The 25,911-nt window shown below is 42.2% G+C and overlaps 1 pseudogene; it reads right to left on the minus strand.

Annotated features, from left to right (window-relative positions):
• Nucleotides 1–408: 408 nt before the first annotated feature.
• The window catches only part of LOC133075889 (frataxin, mitochondrial-like), a 45,988-nt pseudogene continuing 20,485 nt past the window's right edge, over nucleotides 409–25,911 (minus strand).

Raw genomic sequence — 25,911 nt, forward strand, 5'->3', positions numbered from 1 at the left:
TTTCCCTTTAATGAGTCTCATTTTGAGACAGGATGGCAAGATTGGCCAGACACTCTTCATGCAGTTTTTGTAGTAAGTCTTTCAAAGAATGAATGGTGAAGCCAATTCGTTTCTCCTCCTGGAATTTGTCCTTCTTCTTCTTTTTCTTTGTTGTGAGGTTATATATAAAGGTATGGGCATACAGACATTACGAAAGATAAGGGCTATCACGTGAGAGGGGAAATCAGACAATAAATCCAAAGAAAGCTATAGAAGTTAAAAATCTGAACTCAGGGGCAGGGCGGGAGGCGACACGGTCTTTTCACAGAGCCGTTACACACCACGCAACTGTCCTCAAAAGCATGAATGGAAAAAGCTAGCCATTCAGCTGCAGAACAAAGCTGGTGTCTTTGTTTAATGTCTTCAGCATTAGGCTGGGCAGCAAGTGCCTTTTCCAGGGTAGGCCAGAGAAGATAAGTCCAGTTTGGGATTTCTGTGGGGGTTTTTTTGGTTGTTTTTTAAGATTTAACTTTATTTATTTTTGGCTGTGTTGGGTCTTCATTGCTGCGTGAGGGCTTTCTCTAGTTGCATCAAACAGGGACTACTCTTTGTTGCGGTGCGCGGACTTCTCATTGTGGTGGCTTCCCTTGTTGTAGACCACGGGCTCTAGGCGCTTCAGTAGCTGTGGCTCACGGGCTTCAGTAGTTGTGGCTCGCGGGCTCTAGAGCGTAGGCTCAGTAGTTATGCACATGGGCTTAGTTGCTCCGCGGCATGTGGGATCTTCCTGGACCAGGGCTCGAACCCGTGTCCCCTGCATTGGCAGGCGGATTCTTAACCACTGTGCCACCGGGGAAGCCCCCATTTCAGGTTTTAAGACTTGAGTCAGCTCTGTGGCCAGCAGCTCGTGGAGGAACACACCATCGTGGGAGGATACCCAGTTTCTCCCAGGCGAGTTGTAACACTTGGGGGCACTGGATGGTGAAGATAACCAGATTTGCTTGTTTGGGGTTTGCTTGTTGATCACTTAGGATCTCCACCCAGTTTAATTGCTAAAACACCACTCCCAAAGGAGACATCATAGTCTTCAAATGTGTAAGGTTTGTCTGCAAGGTGTTCAAAAAACTCTGCTAAGGTGTCCAGCGTCTCCTCGGCCAGTCTTTCATAGGTGGTATCGTCCAGAGAGCCAGCGTCACCCAAAGTTCCCGTTGTCCTCAAATTCATCCAACAGACACTCTGCTTTTTGACATTCAGGATCTGGTTGAGGCAGCGGAAGTTCAGACTGGGCCGGCTGCGTGCGCGGGCCGCGGCAGTCCCGGCGTGCAGGTCCCGGCAGCCGTACAGCGGGGGTCCTTCATTGGCCACGGGGCCCCGGTGCGGGCCTGGGCAGAGCCGGGGGGCGCCGAGCGAGCGGGGCAAGAGGCTGGCAGCCACGGGGCGTCCGAGCGTCCACGTGCTGAGGACGTTAACTCTTTAGTTTCATGTTTGTTGCAGATCTTGTCTTCATTTGTCATTTGCATCTAGTTTGGGTTATGATTTTTGATGTAAAAAAAACTTAACCTGTATACAGTCAAATTTATCAGTCATTTTGTTTGATTGTAGCCTTTAATTGTATGACAGCAAGTCCTGCCCTATCTTGGAACCAGTTAAAGAGTTAATATATATAGTTTTATATTTTTATGGTTTCCTTTTTTACTTTAATCCTTAATTTATCAGAATTTTTTTGAAGCATGGTTTGTTGGGGGGGAGGGGATGCGACTTTGTTTCCCCTGAATTGCGAATATTTCCAACCCTGTTTGTTGGATAACATCCCCTTCCTCTTCTTTTATAATGCATCCTTTATTATATTTTTGATCTTCATCTAAACTTCTTTCACTTTTTTAATCTGTTTACCAAAAAATATTTCTACTGTAGTGTTAATGTTTGATTTATGGAGGACTTCAAATAACAGGAATATCTATTCTTTTTCTTCCTGCTGCGCTTTTGAATTATTCCACAAAGTTCCAGAAATAATCCTGCTGGTATCTGGTACATTCCATAGCGTTTCGTTTACTCTCCAAAGATCCCTGAGAAGTAGATTTTATAACTTCCCCTTCATAGCTGGAGAAACTTAAAGTCAGAAAAATAAAGGAACATGCCAAAGTTGCTAATAAATGTTAGCAGACCAATCTGGGAAACGGAATTTCTACACCGTTCTGTCTGATGGAAAATCTTCCATCCTCAGAGATGTTCCAGTATTTTGATGATCATATTTAGACAGAAATCCTTCAATGATTCCTCTGAAAATATTTTTGCTGTTAAAGGTCAATGAAAAGTATGACCAAAAGAGACAGGAAAGGATGAGAAGGAAAGAGGTGATTTGAATTTGCCTTGTCTTTATCCTCACGACATCTGCCCTTGACCCCATGAGCGTCCAGCTCCTGAGATGGTTCGCAGGTGTCTCAGACTCTAAACACAGCCACCTCCCCCAGAAGCAAACTGCTCTCTCTTCTTTTCCACTTAAATACCCCAGGACCACAGGAGCAGTTATTATGAATCAACATAGTTTCTGTTGGCCCCAGTATAATGTGGATTGATTGTTTATCAACTCTGGGAGAGCAAAGAATTTATAGTACTTTCAAGAGTAAGTACCAAAACCACAGTAGCAGGTAAAATGATAAGTTCATTTGTCACCTGAAATTGAGATGGAAGTGTCTAGCTTAGGGACAGTGCTCTGTGTATCCCAAATATGATTTTCCTGTAGGAAAAAAAAAAAAACCTCAATAACTTCTATAGTTTTCAGTTTTGAATAATTTGCAATTTTCAAAAAAAAAAACACAACACGGTTTCAATAGAGTTAAAAGAAAATATGGCTGATGCTGGAATCATGGCAAGGGCTGAATTTCCTCACCTTAAATTAGGTAATTCTGTACTAACAGCCCAACCTTATCAAAGAAAACAGGGATTAAATCTTTAACAGAAATGTTGCTCTCATATTGGAAGTTAATGGCTAACGGTGAAATTTATTTTATTAGTATTTCAAGATTTCTAGCACTGAAAGGCTATAACAATATGAATAGAAAAGCACATCCATGTAGATTTTCTTCTACATGAATGCTTTTGTTCTCAAAATTGTAAAAGAAATTCCTGTCACTGGAGAATTTGATTCTGCATCTTCTTTTATAGATGGTGCTATCATTCATTCTGTAAATTCTAGCCACTGAAACTCCAGTTCATCGTTCTACCAAACACAATTGTCACATAAGCCTAAAGGATTTTTTTTTTCCTTTGAAGGAGGAACTATTTTATTCCCAAGTAACCAAATACACTTAGAGTATGTAACAGAAATAAATGGTGCATTTTCTCTCAACCCTTAAAATGCTTTCAATTAAAAAACTTTTCCAGAGAGAGAGGAAAATTGCCAATGCTGAGATTTATGCACTAATTGTATTCATTTTGAAATGTGATAGATATTAGGTATTGTGGCAGATTGTGAGATAATATTCATCTCTCTTGTAAAACATATATTCCCATGAGGTAGATGGGAAGTATTAGGTGTTTCGGCCAGAATAAAGTGTATTCCATTTCCAGGAGGCTTTTCTCATCAGGACTTTTGTGCACACCCTGAAAATGAGTATCTGTGTCCTTTAGTGTTTGTGACCTGCTCACGTGATAATTCTGGGGATTATCACCCTCGTTCCATGACTGGGGCAAGGACACGTCTCCACGTCATTGGGCTCCTACTTGGAATGTCCCACAGCACAGAATTAGGTATTCAGTTTCACCCCCCCAAAACAAGGAATGTTCAAAAGTCCTCCCACCTGCCTGCTGGGATATCTAAACCTGATTTCTGATATGGATGGGGCTTGTGCTACCATACAAATCCATTGCTTTTCTAGGAAAATTTTTAAAATCTCAGCGTTGATTCCCAAATGCTAAACTTCGTCATGAATCGTCACTTTTTAAAAGTGAACATTTGGGGAAAATGAGACAGTGGTCATGTTTCCAAGGAGGGTCCAGGATTTGCTTTTATGTCTCAGCACATCTCAGAATGAATGTCCCTCATGTCACTCATCCTGTTAGCAGGTCACTGTGGTCCTGAAAGAGAGGACAGGGATGGAATTGGGGCAACCCTCTGCGTTGTGAGGGGAGGGACACATGCAGCCCGTCACCCCCCTAAGTGGCCCCAGTTTCATCCTGAATGTGTTGGCACGGCCTTGGGGGAGCTTCTTCCTCTGTAGTCATGGCACCTGGGTGCACCGTCGTTGCCCCGGGGCTGCCAAAACCAGACCTGAGCCCCCATCCATCACCAGGTAATTCTGAGAAAGGAAAGCACCTCAGGACATGTGAGTGTGTGACTCACTTTTAACCAGGGCAGGAAGGGCTGCGGGCAAACGATGGCACTCCTGTAGCTTCTCCCTCTAAGTCTTCCAGTAGAAAAGAACCATCAGTACAGTAGCCAGGACATGGAAGCAACCTAAATGTCCATCTGCAGATGAATGGATAAAGAAGATGTGGTCCATATATACAATGGAATATTACTCAGCCATAAAAAAAAATGAAATTATGCCATCTGCAGCAACATGGATAGACCTAGAGATTATCACACTAAATGAAGTAAGTCAGACAGAGAAAGACAAATACCATATGATATCACTTATATGTGGAATTTAAAATATGATACAAATGAACTTACTTATAAAAAGAAACAGATTCACAGACATAGAAAACAGACTTATGGGAGTCCCCTGCTGGTCTAGTTGTTAGGATTCGGTGCTTTAACTGCCACGGGCTGGGTTCAATCCCTGGTCGGGGAACTGGGATCCCACAAGCTGTGCAGCATGGCCAAAAAAAAAAAGAAAAGAAAAAGAAAACAAACTTGTGGTTACCAAAGGGGAAAGTGTGGGGAGGAATAAGTTAGGAGTTTGGGATTAACAGATACACTCTACTACATATAAAATAGATAAACAGCAAAGTCCTACCCCATAGCACTATATTCAATATCTTGTAGTAACCTATAATGGAAAAGAATCTGAAAAAGAATAGGTATATATAGAATCACTTTGCTGTACACCTTAAACATTGTAAATCAACTATACTTCAATAAAAATAAAATAGAATAAAATTAAATTTAGTTAAATTTAATTAAATTTAATTTAAAAAAAAGAACCATCAGACAAGGAGTTTTTAGAACTCAGGTACGAACTGTGTCCACACCCGTGAAGTGATGTGCCCTTTGTTTCGAGAAATTGGACCAATTCGGGGATTCATTAGAACAACAGTGGAGGTCATGATTGTGGCTTTGTGGCTGACCAGTCATCAGGGTCCCCCAGACCCATGCCTGTGGGCACAGCACTGGTTGTAGGTTAGACTGAAAGCAACAGGTCTGTCACGGGTTGTGACCCTAGGGATCTAGTGTTGCTACCGTATTATGGCAACAATCATGAGCACATCAGTGTCATTCCTTATAAAGAATTGATTCTCTGCTGGGAAAATATATACTCAGATCTCTTTCTGGATCCCTGGCCATATTTCTTTCCACATCCCCTAAAACACCTATTTTGTTCTTCATCCTGTTTGTAATTCAAACTCCAATATCAAACCCACCGGCAAATCCTACGGGCTTCACAGCTGAAACATTTTTCAAATCTGCTCATTGGCCCTCAGCCTCCATTCTCTGCACTTCCCTCAGTCATGGAACAGGGAACTTTTCTGGGCACGTGACGATTACATCTCCCAACCTGCCTTGCAGCCGGCCGTGGCCACCTCAATGTAAGCAGATGTAGTATGAACCCCCGGGCTCCCGGTTCTGTGATGACAACAGTGGGTCAAACCGGAACACCCTCACCCGGTAGTCACTTCTGCCACCATCCAGAACACGCCCCAGCTGCCACTTGTCTACAAATGAACAATCGAACAAATGTCTGTTGGCAATTCCCACACCTTTGTCCTCTCAGAGGAGGAACCACCCTTTCTCCTGTTCAGGCTAACCCTTTGCTGTGCTCCTGATTCTATACTCTCTTTAACCATCTTAAATGTTGTGCCATGAATTATTTCCTGGACTCTTCATTTTTTCCTCCCTACTGCCTGTTTTCTTAAAGCCTTTGAACCTGGGACATTCAGCCATTCTTTAAAACCCTCCCTCTGCCTTGTCATCTTCGCTCAGATCCATCTTAACCCTTCCCTTCACAGAACCAAGTGACTTGGAATCCTTCCCCATCAACTATTCATTGTTATTTTTTTGGAACATAATACCATTTATTGTTTTCCTTTTTCTAAATACAAAAATAATACACATTCACTGCAGAATATTTGGAAGATCTAGGCAAGCATACAGAAGGAAATAAAAATCGCATGTAATCCTACAACTTGGCAATAACTCATCATTCATATGTGCATTTTTTTATATGTGCACTTAAAAAAAATAAAACTAGGATCACATTTTTCTATTCTGTTGTTTCTCCTTAATGGTAAATCATGAACCTCTTCCCATGTCAAAAACATGATTTTTAAATGGCCTCTTGGTATCCCACTTTCTGGACATGCCAAAAGGTACGTGGTCATATCCTCACTGGTGCTCAGTCCAGGGGTTTAGATTTTCTTGTTCTGTGAGAGCTTCTTGGACCACCAGCTCTCATGTACGTTCTTTACTGATGTGGGATTAACACAGATTTCAAAACACTGCACCAAGTGACACGCACATATTTGGAGGCTCTTGAAGCATAACTGCTGAATTGTTTTCAAAAGATGGTTGAATCAACATGTACTACAAAGAGCAGTGTGGGAGAGGATCCGTGTCCCCCTATTCTTGCTAATTCATAGCCAACCCAATGAGCGAAAATGTTTGCATTTTAGTTTGAGGCCAACTATGTTATTGCATTTGCATTTGCCATTGGTGCGTCTCCCTTTATGAAAACAGTCTGTCCTGTTGTGTTTTCTCACCTTCCATCTAAACTGTCTCTAGTGTCCTTATTTGCTCATTAAAAGAAAAAACTCTTTATGCATTATTACTATTAATTCTAGTTTGTTAGGAATACCTTTGCCAGCTTCTCATTTGTTTTTCCATTTCTTGTTTATGGAAGTGATTTTTTAAAATGTGGATGGAATCAAACCTATCAATATCTTTTCTCCTTCTTTTGGCCTTCCCCTTCCCCCAGTCGTTCCCCTAACTCCCTGCACTCAATCTTCTCTCCCTACACGTTGCTAGACTCTTCTCCAAGCCAACAGCAGCCGGCAACCCCAACTGTGCCCCCTAAAAAGCATCTTTGCTGCTCTTTGCCTGTTGCCTGGCTGAGGAACTGTGCTCTCTTGGGTTTCCCCCTGCATCTCAGATCGTATTTTTAAAAGTTTATTTATATATGTGTTTTTGTTTTTAATAGATAATAGAGAGGCTTTAGGTTCTCGGCAAAATTACGAGAAAGGCGCAGAGATTTCCCATGTCCCCCTGCCCCCCACGCAGGCACAGCCTTCACTATCAATGTCATTATCAATGTCGAGGGAGCCGCACTGAGGCGTCACGGTCAGATCGTCTTTGTCTGCCTTCTCTGTCTCTGCCCTTGCCTCTCACACCGGTGTCCCCGGGGTCTGGTCTTGGTTGTCTTCTCTCCCCATCCTGCCGCCTCTCTCAGGGCACATGACCCTCCCAGGAGTGATGCGCTGGTGCTTTCAGCACCACACCTTCAGTTCAGCCCCTCTCTTGGCCTCCACACCTGTACTGTCAGCTACTCACTGTGTCCCTTCAGAAAGTCGTCCCAAAGCCATCTTCACACACCCTAGTTCCCTTCCTCATTCTCTTCTTTGGTGCAAATCCCCATCTTCTGCTCTGTTCCCTAAACTGGAAATGCTAGAGTCTTCCTTCACATCCCACATGTAATCACTGAGCATATCCTGCTGATGTTTCTTGTAATTTCTTGGATCATACTCCCCTCCCCTCCCACCACACTGCCATAATTCAGACCTGTTTTTACCTTAACTTTGCAATAAACAGATCGATTTCACAGTTAAGAGTTCAGGGTATCTAGCAAACAGATACGTCATTTGTAGAACAGAAGTGATCTGAGCGCTTGTATGGTTGCTCTGAGGATTAAATAAGATGAAAGAGGTAAAGTACTTAGCGTGGTTCCTGGTAGATAGGAAGGGTCCAGTAGATGTCAGCTCTTATAATTAATTATCACACAGCTTCTGAGTCACACATCCACAAGGCCGATTGCCACACTGCTGCCATAATTCTCTTCCTAAAATGCAAACCAGATCCCTGTCTCCCTGAATATGTCAGTGGTAAAGGCTAAACACCTTAATATAACACAAGACTGTCCACGAGGGGCCCTGCTTACACCTCTGGCCCTGTGTCTCCTGATCTACACCCCATGTTTCAGCCTTGCTGAATGTAAGTGTCAGCTATTGCCTTAATAATGTCACATAACAACCATCCCCATGTGCCTGGGTCTGCAGGATGAGTCTGATTTGGCTCCAGTGGGTTAAGATGGGCTTAGCTGGCATGTGGGCTGCAGACTGTAGTTTGGGTTTAAATCTGCTCCATTTGTGTGTGCTCTGGGGCCCAGACTGAAGGCACAGTCACCGCTTGGTGCCTGCTCCTTTCGTGGCTGATATTTATTGACCAGAGCAAGTCACAGGACCAAACCCAGCATCCATGATGTGGGGAAGTACACTGTGCCCGCAATGGGGGAGGGAAGGGGGGATGGTTGCCAACAGTAACCCAGCCTGCAGCATTGGGTTGCTGCCCCCCACCTCCCCAGGAGCCCTGCTGCTTTACACTCCTTGCCTTTGCCATTCAGCTCTTTTGTGAGATGGCCTCACCATGTCCCCCTCAACTTTCTTCCACGTAACCAACGTGCATCTGCCTTGTAGGGCTCAGCTCAGCTGTCACCTCCTCAAGAAAGCCTTTCCATCTGCCCCCGTAGATCTGGCCTCGGTCTCCTCTGGACGTTCCTATTCACCTGAGCATCACAGATTTGTGGTCGATTTGTTTGTCTCCTCCCTTCTGTGCCTGACATCAGATACTTAGACATTATTGCTGTGGCTGAATGGTGAATAGCTGAAGTCAGTCTAATAAACCCCTCTCTCATTCAACCCGTGTGTTGTTGGCTCCTGTCAAGTCATCCCTTTTCTCTAATAAAAATGTCTGAAAATAAAGAACACCAGTAGGTACTGCAAAACAGATATTCTTTTGGCTACTGGTATTGCGCACTGGATATTCTCAGGTAACATCTGGTCATGTCTAGTTACTTAAAGAGGGACCCTGGATTGTGCCGGCCAGGCCAAAGTTTACACAGGAAGCAATTTTCTAGTTGACAATTTCAAACCTGGGTACAAAGGATAAATGCTGCTCATGCTTATGGGGTCACAGGTAATCAGCCAGGTGGGCGGAGCACTCCGTGCTGCGTGCCCAAGGGGGTGTGTGCGCCCCCAAGAGCACGCTCTGTTCCTTTACAACTAAACTCAAAGCTCTTCCCACGAGCCCCTGGGTCTGCTGGCCTTTCCCCTGATGCTATGTGTGGGAACCTCACCAAACCCAGGAGAGAGCAGGGTCTGATCCACTGGCAGACATTGTCTCATAGAGACTCATGCTGGTCTAGACTTAAAACATGAGGCAGTCTCGGGCTTCCCTGGTGGCGCAGTGGTTGAGAATCTGCCTGCCAATGCAGGGGACGTGGGTTTGAGCCCTGGTCTGGGAAGATGCCACATGCCGCGGAGCAACTGGGCCCGTGAGCCACAATTACTGAGCCTGCGCATCTGGAGCCTGTGCTCCGCAACAAGAGAGGCCGCGATAATGAGAGGCCCGCGCACCGCGATGAAGAGTGGCCCCCACTTGCCGCAACTAGAGAAAGCCCTCGCACAGAAACGAAGACCCAACACAGCCATAAATAAATAAATAAATAAAAAACAAAAAAAAAAAACATGAGGCAGTCTCAGTAGAAATATTTTGAAACCAAAATAAATAAAAAAGAAAAAGTGGAAAAGAGTCAAACAGGCAATTATTTGTAATAGAAAAAACTATTGATTTTCCTTTTTTGATACATAGTCTAAATTATCCCTCAAGAAAAGTAGCAATGCATCTTTAAACAGATTTATTGGTTCTGGGAGGGAAAAATGTATTATTTAACTTCAATGCTATTGGATTTTTCTTTTATGCTAGATGTGGAAATACCACAGATGAACAGAAACAGGGTAGGGAAATTCTTTCAAGGATCACAGTTATTTTGGATCCCAGGGAAAGATATTCTAGTATTTCCCTCCAAGCAGTAAGAGTTCATCAACAAAAGATGTACTTTCTTTCTTGTTAAATAAATGACATCACACATTCGCAGTAAGTACGTTTTTCCCAAAATGTACAGTTCCCATGGGTGCAGCGGACAAATCACATTGGATTCCCCCAGTGTTACTTTGAGCCTCAGCTCGTCTGTTACAAAGGACTTTTGCCCTGGGCAGAATCCTGTGACTTGTCTGATCCTGGAGCTGTAATTCCTTCTCTGAGCTGGATTTCTCCACACGGGTCCCTCCAGCCTTCTCCTCCCTCACACCTTGGCTTCTGAGAGCAGAACACGCTATAACCTGACTCATAGAGACGCTGTGCACTCTATTATAGAAATGAACACGGAGTCAATGGGAAGCACACTCTGCCTTTCCAAGCACCTCACCCTGAACCCTCTCAGAGACGACCTGGGCTCAATGGCGCCCCACACACTCGGGGTCACAGAGACTGTAGAACCGTCCCCCAGGTCTCGCTGTGTGCCCATCACGTGACCTTCACCCAGGTGTCGTCATCTATCCGTCAGAGACCATCCCAGGTGACCTTGCTGAACTGTCACAAAGAAAACCTACTCAGAGTGATGGGAAAGCATTTTTCAAACATAAAGTGCTCAAAAAGCTGTAAAGACATATTTCAAACCACAGCTACAAACTGAGCGCCTCATCACGTTGATTCTTTATAGTCAGCAGTGTAGGAATTTGACGGTTTGGGTTTTTCTTTTTTGATAACGATGCTCTTTCAAATAACTAAGGGGATAGTCACCAGGACTCTAGCTAGAATAACCCACAGAACCCTGTGATCGGAAAGCATCAGGTCCTGATCATAACAAAGCAAGTCCCAAGACCATCCCCTTTCTCCTCTCTCGCCCACTCTTGGGGCTGTGGTGCCCATGCCCTCAGCTTTCTGGGTATTTTCATTCCTGCGGGAGATGTAGATTCAAGGATGGAAAAGGGAACACCAACATGTTTGCTCCATTACTCATGGTGGTTCTTTCCTCTTTCTGGTATGATTTGGGTGTTCTGGCTCTCTACGCTTAAAAGGATGTGCCATGTCTTTGAGGTTGCTCTACTTTCAAGCTTGAGAACTGTGGGTAATAAGTCCAGGGATTTGGGGCTAAGAGCTGCGTTCATTGCCTGTGGGCTAGAACATCGCCTAGTCTGTTAAAGCAACAAGATGAAAGGGAGAGTTGTTCTGGTCGCCAACAGCACGCAGGCACCCTGGGCGTTGGCTTTGGCCTCCCGCTACTAAGACCCAGTGCCCTCTCCTCCCTTCCTCTCCCAGAGGTGCTTGTACCTAAACGTCAGCCCCTCTACCAACAAAACTCATCAGTCGTCTACTTGGGGACCAACGGTGCATCGCATTCTATACCCCAACATGTGTTTGGGGAGACTGGTCCCTGAGAAGGAGGCTTCATCACCTTGCTCCCAAATGATGGAAACTTCTCTCCATGGGACTGTCAGTTAAAGTCAAGTCAGGAAAAGCTTGGTCAGAGTTTGGAAACGCTGGTTCCATATAAGAGGATTCACCATAAGGACCAGTGATAGATTTTTGTTCGATCTGATTGAGAAGTGCCTGCGTTCAGTGAGGCCACCGGATTCCTGATCAAACCTGGTACAGAAAAGAACACAGAGACATCCGTATTCTCCCCCATGTGACAAATGATGTAAATACAGACCCTTCTTTAAAACTCCAGCTAATTCAGGTGGCAGGATGAAGTGTGCCATGTCATAATTAATCCCTCATGTATTGCAAGCAATTTAATGTCAAAATAATCAACAGTCGCTTTTTCTACCCTTTTGTGAGTACATAATAAATACTGTCATTTAAGCCGCAGCAAACATTGGATTTCTTTCCTGGTCTTTGAATAACATTATTCGTGAAGTAAATACCAGACCTCCCCCTCCATCTCCCCCTCCCCAATCCCTACATATATAAGCTCTTTAGGAAAATAAATCATGGATGGCAAAAGAAAAGGTGTGTGTTTAATTTTCAGTTGGTACCTCACATGGTGATTATTCTAGCTTAGAGTCCAAACACGGGAGGGGCCAACACAATGGAGGGGGGGGGGGAAAGCAGGGGTCGGGGGGAGGGCCCCTCACTATCCATCCTTTGTTTTTCCCTCATGGATTACCAGCAGTGACATGGTAGTTACTTTTTTTTTTTTTTTTTGGCAAAGCAAAACCACCGCTAGTCAATGGCCAATGCATTCTTTTGATTAAACTCAGTTCACCTTTTCAACAAACAGGAGTCAGAGGAATGGCCAAGTGCTGCTCTCTCTTCCAGGGGCAGAAGGTGGAGATCCCTGAGTCTATACCATCTTCTCCTGTGCAAGAGGTCATGGGTCTCGGCATCTGTGCATCCTCCACTCCCGGGGAACCAGGGTCCCTTTGGCTGTGGGTAGAAACTCTCCTGTTAAATTAATGGGGTGACCAGAAAGAAAGCCCCAGGAGCAAGTGAGGAACAGATCATTAATCTCCGGTTGCTTTAGGTGAGAAGTGACGGAGCTCAAATCTCGACTCGGAGGGGACGCTTCACAACACATGGGAAGACCAAAGCATTACTCGTCTACTTTAACAGATCTTGTGTGAAAATGATTTTTAAGTATTAATATGGAAAACAGGGTCCCAAGAAGAGCTCCTTCTTAGTGATTGGTTCTTAATTATCATGGACCTGAGTTTCCCATGAAATCACATCATTTTGCCCTTTGATATCTATTCAGCCATTATTACAAAAGTCCCTCCTCTTAGATACTGTTGCATGTTTTGCAGATGCAAGAAACTTATGACTTAAGTTTCGCACTTACCACAGTCTTCTTTACATGATTATTGGTTTTTATTAAACTCATACGGAGTATCTACTTTTCCAAAAGCTCTGGATAGAGGTTTCTGTGACACGGAGATAAATACAAGCCAACTCAAGCCTTCACACAACACACACGCACACACATTAACCAGTAATTACAATAAAATGTAGTGACCTTCTGGATCTTAGCTCCTGGGAGACAAGGGCTGTTCCTCTTTCTCCCTGGATTCTCAGTTCCTGCTACAAGACTGTGCATAGTATGGGTCTTCCATGGCTGTTGAGGTGATCAAGTTTCAAGTTCACTGTGACAGGCAGGGAGGATTCGGTCATCAGCCACCCACGTGATCCAGGGGAAGGGTGTTGCAGCTTCACAAAGAGCTGTACCATAGCTCCTGTCTCCTAGATCTTACCACAGCTCTAAGGGCATCAGCAAGCACTCGAGGGACCCCTGAAATCTTGGAGTGACAACATGTCAAGTTCTCAGCCATCATTAGTCTTCTTTTGCATGACCGTATTAGATTAGACAGCCAATGACCCAAAGAGATCCCAGGTCAGGGAGCACACAGGCAGACCGAGTAGGGGCAGAATGCATTGCCCTGGGGAGGGGGGTGTCCCAGAAGAGCAAGGGGGACTCAGGGACCCTGGGACACTGGGCACTTCATGGAGATGCTGACCATGAAGTGGGTTTGCCCACCAGCAGTAGGGCCGTAAAGACCCACCTTGCCTGCCCACCCCGTTCCTGCGGACCGACCCCATTGGCAGTGCCTTTATTACGGGGAAAACCACCTCTGTCCAACAATTCTTGAGCTCCCTATAAAGTGGTTTCAGTTGTTCAGGGCGGGGGTGGGAACAGTGGGAACATCGCCCGAGAAGGTTTGCAGAAGCAGCATTGAAAATCTCCAAATCAATCTCCCTTGCAGAATTTTCAAATAAACTTACCTTTGAAAACTGCCTGTGGAACCCTTAGCTTTAACAGTGGAGTTTCCCCGGTTTATGGGCTGGTGGTAAAATCCTAAAGCCAGAAGCTCCTCAAGGAGGGACTGACACACCGTTTACAGAAGTGCTGCCATGAAAATAATACGTGGCAACGAAGCCACTATAAATCCACACATGCTCCCGCACACAATACATCAGCCCTTTTTTACACTGTTTTCTCTTTAAGAGGACATATAACAGCACAGACACAGCCCTCTCTGCCTCCCTTCCCACTATTCCTAGCAAATCTCTCCGGACAGAAGCTATCCCACAACAAGGCAGAGCGTCCCTGGATGTTGCGTTCTGACACCACTGGGCTGTTTGCAAGATAACGGTGGACACAAGGCAACTTCACCAGTGTCTTTGCTGAACAATGTAATATGACAGCATCCATGAAATCGATTAGCATAAGTCAACATAATACCCACTTTGCAGCATTAGTATTGAAAACTTTCATCTTGAAATAGTAAGAGGAAAAAGACAACCTAGGATGAATTGTAATGATTTTGCTGGAATATTACCAGGTGACTCTATAAGATTCATATGTCGATGGAGCCACACACTAACAGACATATGTCAACATAATCATCTCAAGCAACTTTGTTTCCATTCCACAAGCTCCGTGAGAATATAGGCATGGTTTCCCAAGTGCAGCTAACAAACATGGGGCTAAAATTATCTAACAATTCGAAAAGGTTTGATGATGGGGTGATACATAAAAGTTTCCTGATATACCATAGGCCATTCTAAGAATTGTACATATAATCCCTGAAGTTCAAGCTACAGATAATTGTGCCTCACAGGGCCAACTCCTAAAATAAGCAAGAGAACAGGACTGCACACCGAATGACATTCCCAATAGTTGATAGATGACTTCTGCCTTTCAGGGTGATGAAACAAAGGTCATATGCTCTTCCAACTATAGTAAACATGTTCCCTTTCCTTTCCCTCTCTTTCCTCAAAGCTTGCTTTAAAAAAACAAAACAAAACAAAACAAAACCATCTAATTATCTCCTTTGAAATGAATGTCTTCATTTTAGCCAATTGAGAAAATTGAAGGACTTGAGAATGTACCAGTTTTCTTTACTATGCCAAAAGATGAGATTGAATTGTGGAACAGCATTACTGGTCCATTCCTGAGATTTTTTAAAATTTAATTTAGCTTTTTATCGAAGTATAGTTGATTTACAACGTTGTCCCTATCTCTGCTGTACAGCAAAGTGAGCATTCCTGAGATTTTTGAATACCCAGCAACCTTGCGAGGACACCCTTTACTCTTCATTGCATCAATAGGATGCCAGGATTTGACTGTGGAAAGTCAGCCTTGTTGGAAGGTGGTGCTGGCATGGCTCCTGGGGTTGAAAAAGGAGAGTCACATGTTCACAAACAGGTTCCCTTGCTGGTCCACGCTTACCAGGAACACACAAGCGATCAAGGCGGGGGTCCACCTTCAGAGCAGTGGTGCTGACACGCTACCCCTCGGGTTTCCTCAACCCTACCCCTCCTCTCCCTTCCCACCACGTCAAGGGCTGAAAAGGGAAAGACAAAGACGGTACTTTTCCTTTGCAAAGCTCTGAAATGATGAAGTGACGGCTGTATATTGAGTCTTACTGCATCCTGGGCAAAGTATTACGCACTTTTAGATATAATTTTGAAGGCTTAGAATCACCCTGTGATATAGGGGTAACTGCCTTTAATAGATGAGAAAAAATGTATTTTAGAGAATGTAAGGAGCCGCCCCTATTCCCACAACACTTGCATGATAGCCAGTAACCCATAAATTATCAATCCTGTCATTGCAACTTTTGAAAATCCTAAAATTGGGCATAATGAGCTTTTAGGGTGATTGAAATTATTACCCTAATAACTTATAATTAGTTATTACATTACAAGTTGTCTGAATTAATAGGTTATAAAAACCTATAGGTTATAAAAACCTGCTCCCTTTTCCCACAACAATGCCAGCATTTGGACTCAGGTAGGGGAACATTGTACACCATCAGGCGCTGCATAGCACCCCCTTCTCCCTCCAGGGGACCCTCGTGGCTGTTTATCAACAGCAGGAATTAGGCTAAGAGGTGTAATCCAGTTAATAAGTAATTACTGAATGCCAGCTATGTGCTCAACCCTGAAAAAGCAATATGAAGACAAACCTAGTTCACCTTTTTCCCTCTGATCCTACAACCTTCGCTTCCTAAAAGGGTCGCTCGGCTACCAGCAGGAAAGAAAAAAGTTCAGGCCCAATTACTTTTTCTCCACTCTGCAAGAAATTATCATCCAATTATTTTGGTACCCTATTGAGGAAATTTAGCAAAGAGAAAGAAAAATATAGAAATAGTTTACATTTTTAATTAAATAGCCTTTTTAAAATTTTATTTAGACTTTGGTCTAAACTATCTCAGAGAACAAAAATTTGGCAAGTGGAAAGACAAATGGCCATTGCAGCTCCCGCTAGCGTCTGCATCCGAGGGGAGGTATGGAACTTCTGGGAACACACAGACATTTTATTTAACGTAAGCAGGTGCTCACAGCTTTGAATTCCTAATCCTGCAACTCAGTTCATCCTTTCTTTCAAGTCATCCATCAGTAGGAATCTTGGTTGGTCTTGCAATTCAGTAGATATCTTCTCTCTTTCCTTAAATAAGATTTAAATTGCCGAATGTAACCTTTTCAATAACAAAGCGTCTACATTCCCACCAGTGAATTGCTCATCTTCTTGGCTAGGTCTCAGTCAAATCACCTTTATGAATCATACAAATTGCTACTTGACACAGACACAGAAACTGGGATTTATTGTCAAGAGAGTTGAAATAATCCAGCGGATGGTACAGGCTCTGATTTGATGCTGAGGTGTAGATGTACAGACATAATGTTCTTGCCAATTATGGGTACAATCAGATCAGTTATAATCCAAGAGCCAGAGATAAAAGTAATTATTATAAGTTATTAGGGTACTAATTTCAATCACCCAAAAACTTCATTATGCCCAATTTTAGGATTTTCATAGGTTGCAATGACAGGATTGAAAATTTATGGGTTACTGGCTATCATGCAAGGATAATGAAAACAAATGCCTTGATTTGTGAATATGTATGCCAGCTTTATGCATATAAATAGACTTTAAAAATCCTATTGTGTTTTATGGCTCCACATAAATAACAAAACAACCTCATGGCTTGGAAATCGGACTTGTGCGTCTTAAATGCTCCAGTCAGACGACTTGGTTTCTCTATTAAACTCGCCCATTAACGCCAATCTATGAGCCAATCTGATTGGGAAGAGACGGGAAGAGAGATCGGTGCTTCCCAAACATTACTGTGCTCATGAATCACCCAGGAATCCTATTAAAATACACGTTCTGATTCTGTAGGGCTGAAGTGGGACTGCCAATCTCCGTTGTTAACAGGCTCCCAGGTGATGCTGATGCTGTAGTTCATGGACCACATTTTGAGTCACAGAACATTGGACTTCTCGATGCTCCCGAAGGTCTTCTCCCCAACTAAATCCTTGATGGAATGATTCAAATACAAGACAAGAAAGAGCTACTATAGCTGCGTAAAGAATATGATATCCAAGGAGATCTGCAGAGTATATTCAAGGAAGCATGGTTTCAAGAAAGCAAGATAAGCACCTTTTGTAATCACATGGTTTTGCGATGTTTGTTTAATTCCGGGGACCACAATTCCATGAGGTTTCTTATTCACCCCTTCACCTTCCAGAGAGTTGGCATTCTAGATCTGCATGAAAAGACTCGTAATCAAAGCTATTTTTACGCACCGAGCAAAAATGCTTCCGCTTCTCCCCCTCCTCTTCTTTCTCTTCCTCCTCCTTCTTCTTATGGCTTTTTCAGGGAGGAAGTAGGTTTTAATTGAAAACTCCTGACAGTACGTTTTCGAGAGGCGTCAGCATGTAAATTGCTCCATATAATTGGCAGGGTACTGCGCTGTCCTGAGCACTTGAGCAGAGCAGCAGCCCACAGCCCTGCGTGTAGATGCAAACGGAGTCCCCCTCAGGCACCACGACCTTCTCTTAAAGAACGGACAGCAGCATCACTTCACGAAGCTCCCAACAGAGACATCTGAAATCTATACATCGGTCAGACTGTAAATCCATTTACTAGAAAGCCACTTGTGAGAGTAAACACCTGGGACGTTTATGAAATGTTATACAACATCTTCTCATTTCATCTTAACTCTTTATTCCACATTTTTGTTTCAAAATGACTTGCATTGAATTTTCATAGAGAATTATAAGTGTTAACCTTTTTTTTTTTTCTATTCCCCTGACTATAAAGCAACTTAACATCAAGGCCAAGTTTTTAGGAATCCGTTATCCAAGAGCAGATGAATCATTTGGTTAAAAATGTGCTCACTGATCTTATCAATTCAAAACTTCAGACCAATATTTTCTGAAATTCTGTAGCTGCAAACACTCAACTCTGACATTTCATACCTCCTTTTCTGAATGACTACAACCCTACTTGGAAAACCGTCTCCAAAGGAACAGGCTGCACACAACAAGGGCAGATTTACATTTGATTTTAAAGTAGCAAACAGCTTTGTAAATCTCAAACTTCCAAAGCCACTAAATGAATCAATGTTAGTTCAATTTTGGCAGTATCCACATTTTACTCACAAAACACACATGCACAAATTAAGTTAAAATAGGATATAACATAATATTGAACTTATGCAAATGAGTATTGATATAAAATTTGGTTAGTGTTTGAAAGACCTGGAAAGGTAAATAATGTCACACTCTTCCTTCTTAATCTTGGTTTAACAAAAAAATATTTTTATTTGTAATCCTAAATTTTCCCCAACTCACTGGTAAAGTTTCATTATTTCTTTAATATCCACAAATGTATTTATTTCATAAAGCTTTTTTTTTCTAAAAGGCTTCTCTTTTCATTTTAAAATGCATGAATGCCAGGAAGTTCCCATTTTATCTCAGTATTGACTTTTATGTTGATGAATATGCTTTTCTCCTTTATTTGTATAGAAGTCACATGATACAGTTTTCCTTTCTTTTTGATTAAAATGTTATATTTGATTTTCCAGGAATAAAGTAGCTCACACAGACCAAAGTAAGATAAAACTCTGAATCTGAAGAATAGCCAGATGGACCAACCAAGCAATATAGAAAAAACTCTAAATCAGCAGTAGCCATAAATCAGTCATGCCATTCAAACTCACATTTGTAATGTAATTTATTTTTGAGAGAATTTACAACTATTCAAGCTTCACTATTTATTAGGTAAGGGAGGGATCTGAGTGAAGTATTTATGTCTTATTAATTCTTTTTATAACCTATTAATTCAGACAACTTGTAACATATAAACAATCTCAGCTGCATTATCTAAACTTGGCAAATCACTCTGTGCATTTGGACACTGAGCTGGGTGGACTGATGGCGTTTACAATCCCTTTCAGCCCTGAGACACTCTGATTCGTTAAGAAGATGCTCCAAGTGGGTACAGAAGGGCCTGCTGGCAGCCTGAAAGGGTCAAATGAAGTATCTGAAATGGCCCTCATACCAAGAGAAAACTTTACACTCAGAGAAAACAGAAAATTGCACAATTTTTCTGATATATTTTTATTGCATTTGTATTATAAAACACAACCTACAGTCACTTTTTTTTTTTTAACATCTTTATTGGAGTATTGTTTTACAATGGTGTGTTAGTTTCTGCTGTATAACAAAGGGAATCAGCTATACATATACATACATCCCCATATCCCCTCCCTCTTGCATCTCCCTCCCACCCTCCCTATCCCACCCCTCTAGGTGGTCACAAAACACCGAGCTGATCTCCCTGTGCTGTGCAGCTGCTTCCCACTAGCTATCTATTTTACATTTGGTAGTGTATATATGTCCATGCCACTCTCTCACTTCGTCCCAGTTTACCCTTCCCCCTCCCTGTATCCTCAAGTCCATTCTCTAGTAGGTCTGCATCTTTATTCCCATCTTGCCCCTAGGTTCTTCATGACCACTTGTTTTTTTATAGATTCCATATATATGTGTTAGCATATGGTATTTGTTTTTCTCTTTCTGACTTACTTCACTCTGTAAGACAGACTCTAGGTCCATCCACCTCACTACAAATAACTCAATTTCGTTTCTTTTTATGGCTGAGTAATATTCCATTGTATATATGTGCCACATCTTCTTTATCCATTCATCTGTCGATGGACACTTAGGTTGCTTCCATGTCCTGGTTATTGTAAATAGAGCTGCGATGAACATGACTCTTTCTGAATTATGGTTTTCTCAGGGTATATGCCCAATAGTGGAATTGCTGGGTCGTATGGTAGTTCTATTTTTAGTTTCTTAAGGAACCTCCATACTGTTCTGCATAGTGGCTGCATCAATTTACATTCCCACCAACACTGCAGGAGGGTTCCCTTTTCTCCACACCCTCTACTTTATTTCTTATTTAAAATTACATGAATTCATTTTTCTAAATCTGATCCTCCAAAGCAATATTATTATCCTTTATCCAAGAGCTGCCTGGTCGAGATCACTGTACATTAAAATATACTCTCAAATATGTTAATGACATTTCTTCCTTGAAGGTGGAAAGTCATCAGCTTGGGAGGGAAACATTCCTGGCTGCCGGGATGTGGCCCAGGTGGTTTTTGGAAATAGCTTCTATTTTTAACCAGGTTGTATTCTATATTTACTCTATATAAAGTTTTCATAGCAGAATAGAACACATAGAACATGATGATGGTGTATGACCTTTTTTTTTTTTTTTGGTTTCTAACAAACTAAATCTACACTGTGCTGTTTTGTTCTATCAGTGATATGAAAAAAGAAATGTTTGGTTTTTAATTATATACATGTGATATTCAGCAGGTACTGGAAGTGATATTTTAAGCTCCCTCAGCTTTGTTTCAAGGTTTGAGTGTATTAATTCCTATGCAAATCGTTCTGTGGCAGAGTTCACTGTCACACTGATGCTGGAGAAAGGAACTTCCATAAATTTGTTCAAAGAAAGGGGAAATTCTGGGAGGATATATGAAGATTAGGGGAGCACATCAAGACAAGGCCTTCTTCTAGTGCCCCAAATCTTTTAATGTTAAATTATGTGGAACGGACTCATTGTGGAAGGTAGGTGTGACTAATGTCAGATAAGAAATGCACCGCATGGACCAAATTCTTCATTAGATTCACAGACGACAGCTCATGGGGATCCACCACGCGGGGGGACAAAACTATCCAGTGGCTGCCCCACCCAGGGCCCACCAAGAAGAGCTCACTTGTTTTCATTCCTAGCACACCTTTTGGGAAGCAGTACAGGTAAGTTGAGGAAGAGACATAGAACTACATAATCAGAGAAATCAGTACTTGGCGGGTCTCCAAGTGCCATGAGGCTTATAGAGCTGCTCATTCATCTCCTATTGATCTTAATCCAAACTCAGTCTCAATCATAGAACCAATGATTGATTAAACACATTGTTTGAGCCTTGGGATGACAGTCAGGATTAAAGTTTTAGCAAAGACTCTGGAAGTGTTAAAAAAGACAAATTTAAGTGGTGGGAGGTAGGATGGGAAGCGGGAGGTGGAAGGTGGAGAAGGAAAGAAGAGCAAGACGGGGGCGGAGGAACAGCCCATTTGTACCATCTTTCTGCTCCCGGAAGCCTTTTCTGCCAAACTCCCTCCTTCAGTCATGGTTGAAGAGAACTGCGGTCAATTAAAAAAAGCTGTTGGCGTTTGGTAACATTTCCTGAAACCAGAAAGTTATTTTCCCATGTGCTTTTCTAGTCTCCCCTTTTCCTGCCTCAGTATCTGCTGCTTGCAGGGTCAGTACCCAGAAAGGTAAGCATGAGAGTGCATGCCAAAGGGCAATTGGCTGAACAAAGATTCCTGCATTTGTACAAGACAAAACAAGCTTTTTGTGACCACCTGGGGACCTCCTGAACTCATGTGGCCAGACCTACAAGGGCGACCAGGAGGTCACCTTCAGGTCATGTTATGTAAGGAAACAATGGTTCTAAGAGAAGGGGAGAAAGGTCACAATTCCTCAAGTGCCACCAATTGATCTTAAGGACTCAGGTCCAGAAAGAGAAAGTTAAGAGTTTTAGAGAATATCAATGTTTACCATTCATAGGCCATAATCGTTCCCTAATAGTGTAGAATTTTGTCGAGAAGATGGCTAGGTGCCAATCCAGTAAGAGTCCATTTACTTTCATAAATTTCTCCTTAGAAAGACCCTGAGAAAAAAAGAAATTGTAAAAGTCTAATAAATAAATCAAATACAATATCACTGTAATAGAACAGTACCCACTGAACATGTGGCACAGAAATGTCTCTTTACATGTTTGCTAGTGTATTAGCCTTCTAAGCATTTATAATTAAAAAATAATTATTATACTTTAATATAAAATAGGAAAAGAAAATTTCAAATTTTTGTGTTTATAAAAATAATAAAATGGAAATATATAGCCCTTAAGCATTAACTTTAATTTCAAAATTAACTTATTACATAAAACCACTTAATAAAATCTTCTATTGATTGTCCGTAACTCTCTAGAATCATTCAGAGTTTGCTAATTGGTTGTCCAGTAATCAGTCTGTGTATTCCCTTCTAAGGGAACATGTAGCTAAAGTCCAAAGCTACTATATGTTTGATTGCTCAGATAACAAATTTGAAGCATGACATGGGCATAATGTAGCAATATTATAAATACCGTGATAGTATTTGGTGTTCAAGTGGGTTCTCCTTTTTTACTCAGCAGAAGCTGGAGACTTTGGGTTTTGTTTCACTCAAAATTGACGGTTTTGCAATTTGGGAAAGTATGAGTTATTACCAGTTCTCCTATCCTCCTCCGGGTATAAAGAAGGCATTATTAACATCTGGCTGAACAGTCTAGAGTGAGGAGCAGGGTGAAGACTCACCCAGAATTCTGAGTTGCAGGGTCATGGTCAATGCTTGTTTTAATGCTTCCCGGGATTTGCAACATACTTGAAACACATGCAAATATCCAAGGTCAGAAATTTTTATTTATTTTCTAAATAATTCAGGATATTCCGAATCTTATTAGAATTTCTCATTATAATGCAGACATTATTACTATTGTTTGGTCTCAAAGGAATTGAAATAGGTCACTTAGTGCAAACAAACCTGTGGAAGGATATTTTGCCACATCTACTCTGGTACCTTCTAAAACAGTCAGCATGCGAAACTCAAAAACCTGGATAAACTAGGGAGCTCTGGCTAATGAACCCTTGGTTTGAACATCGGGGGGGCAGGGAGTGTTTAGGGGTAGAGAAGGTTCTTGAGTGTTCTCATTCAGGAGCCTTTTTTTTCTAATGATTTTTCCTCTGAACCTGAGAGAGTGCATCCTTTTTGACCTTTAGAACACAGCCCTTAGACAATCTGTTTCTCAGGCTTGCCTGCCTGAATTAAGCAAAGGAGACCTGAGAAGAGTTAACAGTGCATTTTGGAGGGAATTTCTCCCACTGTCAGTTATCAACCTCTTGCTTTGTCTTGATGACACCTGCATATTCACACTGTACTAGCACATTCTCATGAATCTGGGGAAAAAAAAAGTCAGTTTGCCAGGGATAATAGATAACTCTTTACTGTGACCCTGGGAGTTGATGTACTTGCCTCTCTCTGTGTGCCCAGGTACCTGAAAAGTGTACCTACGCCTGGTGGAACTACGACAGTCAAACAATGCCATCCTGAACTTTCACCATGATTTGCTACCTGTCCCACAAAAACCTAGAAACCTGGGCTCTGGCCAGAAGTAAATGAGCAGAACAAATGAAAAAAAGAAGTAATGTCTTCGTAGGGTTTAGAGTCTGTGGTCTAAGTAGAAGCAGGAAATACCACAAATTTCCAACAGAGGGGTGTTTCCAGGAGATTTTTCAGACTCATTTTGCATAACCATGTTTGCTTATCCAAGAGGTTTAGACAGTTTGAATTAAGCATCTGAACTTCTGGGTGCTCATTTGAACCAAAGCCAAACACTGAACTTTTCCGGTTTCCCTGTCATTAATCAAAATTTCAAAGATCAATGGCATGTAATGAATCAAGCATAATAGCCTCCATCAATTGGGATAGCAAGGCACAGCACCAGGGGTATCACAAGAACACGGTGTTGGGTAGAAATCTGGCTGCCTCTGAACACCAAGTGAATCAATGCTGTGATCTGGCACCCAGAAAGCTGACACAGCCTGAGGCATTCTGCCCTGGAGCAGGAAGGAGAGGCGTGTTGCTTGTACCACATCCGGAGCACACCAAGCACATCCCTGGAGCCACATGGGGGAGGCTGTATGTAAGGCCTAACATCTCAGGTGCTGCCTTGACATCTTTGCATCTCATAGGGCCCCACAACTCAACCAGGAGCCCCCCTGCTCTTACCAGAGATGAACCACCTCCCACAGCAGGAAAGGCCTTCCACCAGCCGGTCCCCCTATCAGATGAACCAGCTGTGCCCCTCCTGCTCCTCAGCTAACAGGCTTCCCTTCCCTGCCAGCCCACAGAATTATTCAAACAAGCCTATCACATCCTCCCACAGGGGCCAGGGCCACCTCTCCCTTTTGTTACTACAGACCTGCTTCTTACTGCCCCCGCTGGTTCTCTTTGCTCCCTAGTGCACCACCCTTGTAGGCCTGCATGACATGCAATGTCCTCTTCTGGGGCTGCATGTATGTTTAATGAATAAACGTCTGCTTTATTTCATCTGTTCTGTCTCGGGTGTTATGTATTTGGCCATCTTTCTATTTAAGGTGGCAGATCCCTTCCTCCTTAATGGGGTAAATAGGAATTAAGCAAACAGGGGCAAAGGTGTCAGTAGGGTACAACTGTGCAAAATTGAGGACATTTGTAGGAGGATTTCAGAAATAAGAGCTAGAGAAAATTGTTGACCAAGGAATATTTAAAATATGACTCAAATCTATCCTTGTGTGATGGATGTGTGTATATGTGGGTGTGTTGTGCACACCCAAGGGAAACTGTGCATTATCAAGGAAGAGAATCTGAGCCTGGCACACAACAGCTGCATCCCTGCTTTCCACAATGTGTGTTCCTGGAACACTAGATCTGTAGGATGTCAGGGGTGTGGTGAAAAAAATGTGGTCTCTGGTCAAACAGGTTTGAGAAGTGCTGACTTGAACAAACTTAGACAAGTTTATTATTAATGTGCATTTTAAACCATCAAATTTATTTGCAGGAGTAATGTTCCAAAACAATACTCTGGTAAATGCTAGTCTCTATAATGACCCTTGTGCTTAAAATAATAATTAAAAAAGGAACTAATAGAACATAGTCTTGACCCTGTCCCAATTTTTCCACATAAATAATTATTTATTTGGCATAAATAAATAAGGGAGTAAAAAACTTAAGCCATTGTAAATTTCACTACATTTACTGCTTCTCTCCCCACTAGAACTATCCCTCACTATTTAGATACACAAAATCTCCAAATAATGAAAACTTCTTCCTCTCTCTTGGTCCATTTTTCCCAGTGATAACTGTATGAACCCCTTTGGACCCAAGTCAAAAAGAATTGAGCAAGAACTAAGAGCAGTGTCTAATGAAAACATAATTCATTTTGACATGTAGGCAGACACAGAGTGCATGTTAATAAATATTTTAATATCTGGTTTGGAAATTCCAGTCTGTTTTTATTTGGAATATATGATTCATCATATTGTCTTTGTTTAAAATGAGATTACAGAATGCTCATTTCAAAATTTCATGATTCTAAAATTTTCCAAGATAGTATTCTGGAAGATTTCTCTACCAAAATAATATTGAAGTCATAGTTTGATTAGATAGATGATAGATAGATAGATAGAGAGATAAATGATAGATATAGACAAGAGAGAGAGAGAGAGAGAGAATGACAAGCAACATGGTAGACAATGAGTCATTTAAAGTCGGGAAAGTAAATTTG

The sequence above is a fragment of the Eubalaena glacialis genome, chromosome 15 (genome assembly GCF_028564815.1).
Source record: "Eubalaena glacialis isolate mEubGla1 chromosome 15, mEubGla1.1.hap2.+ XY, whole genome shotgun sequence".
Lineage (NCBI taxonomy): Eukaryota > Metazoa > Chordata > Mammalia > Artiodactyla > Balaenidae > Eubalaena > Eubalaena glacialis.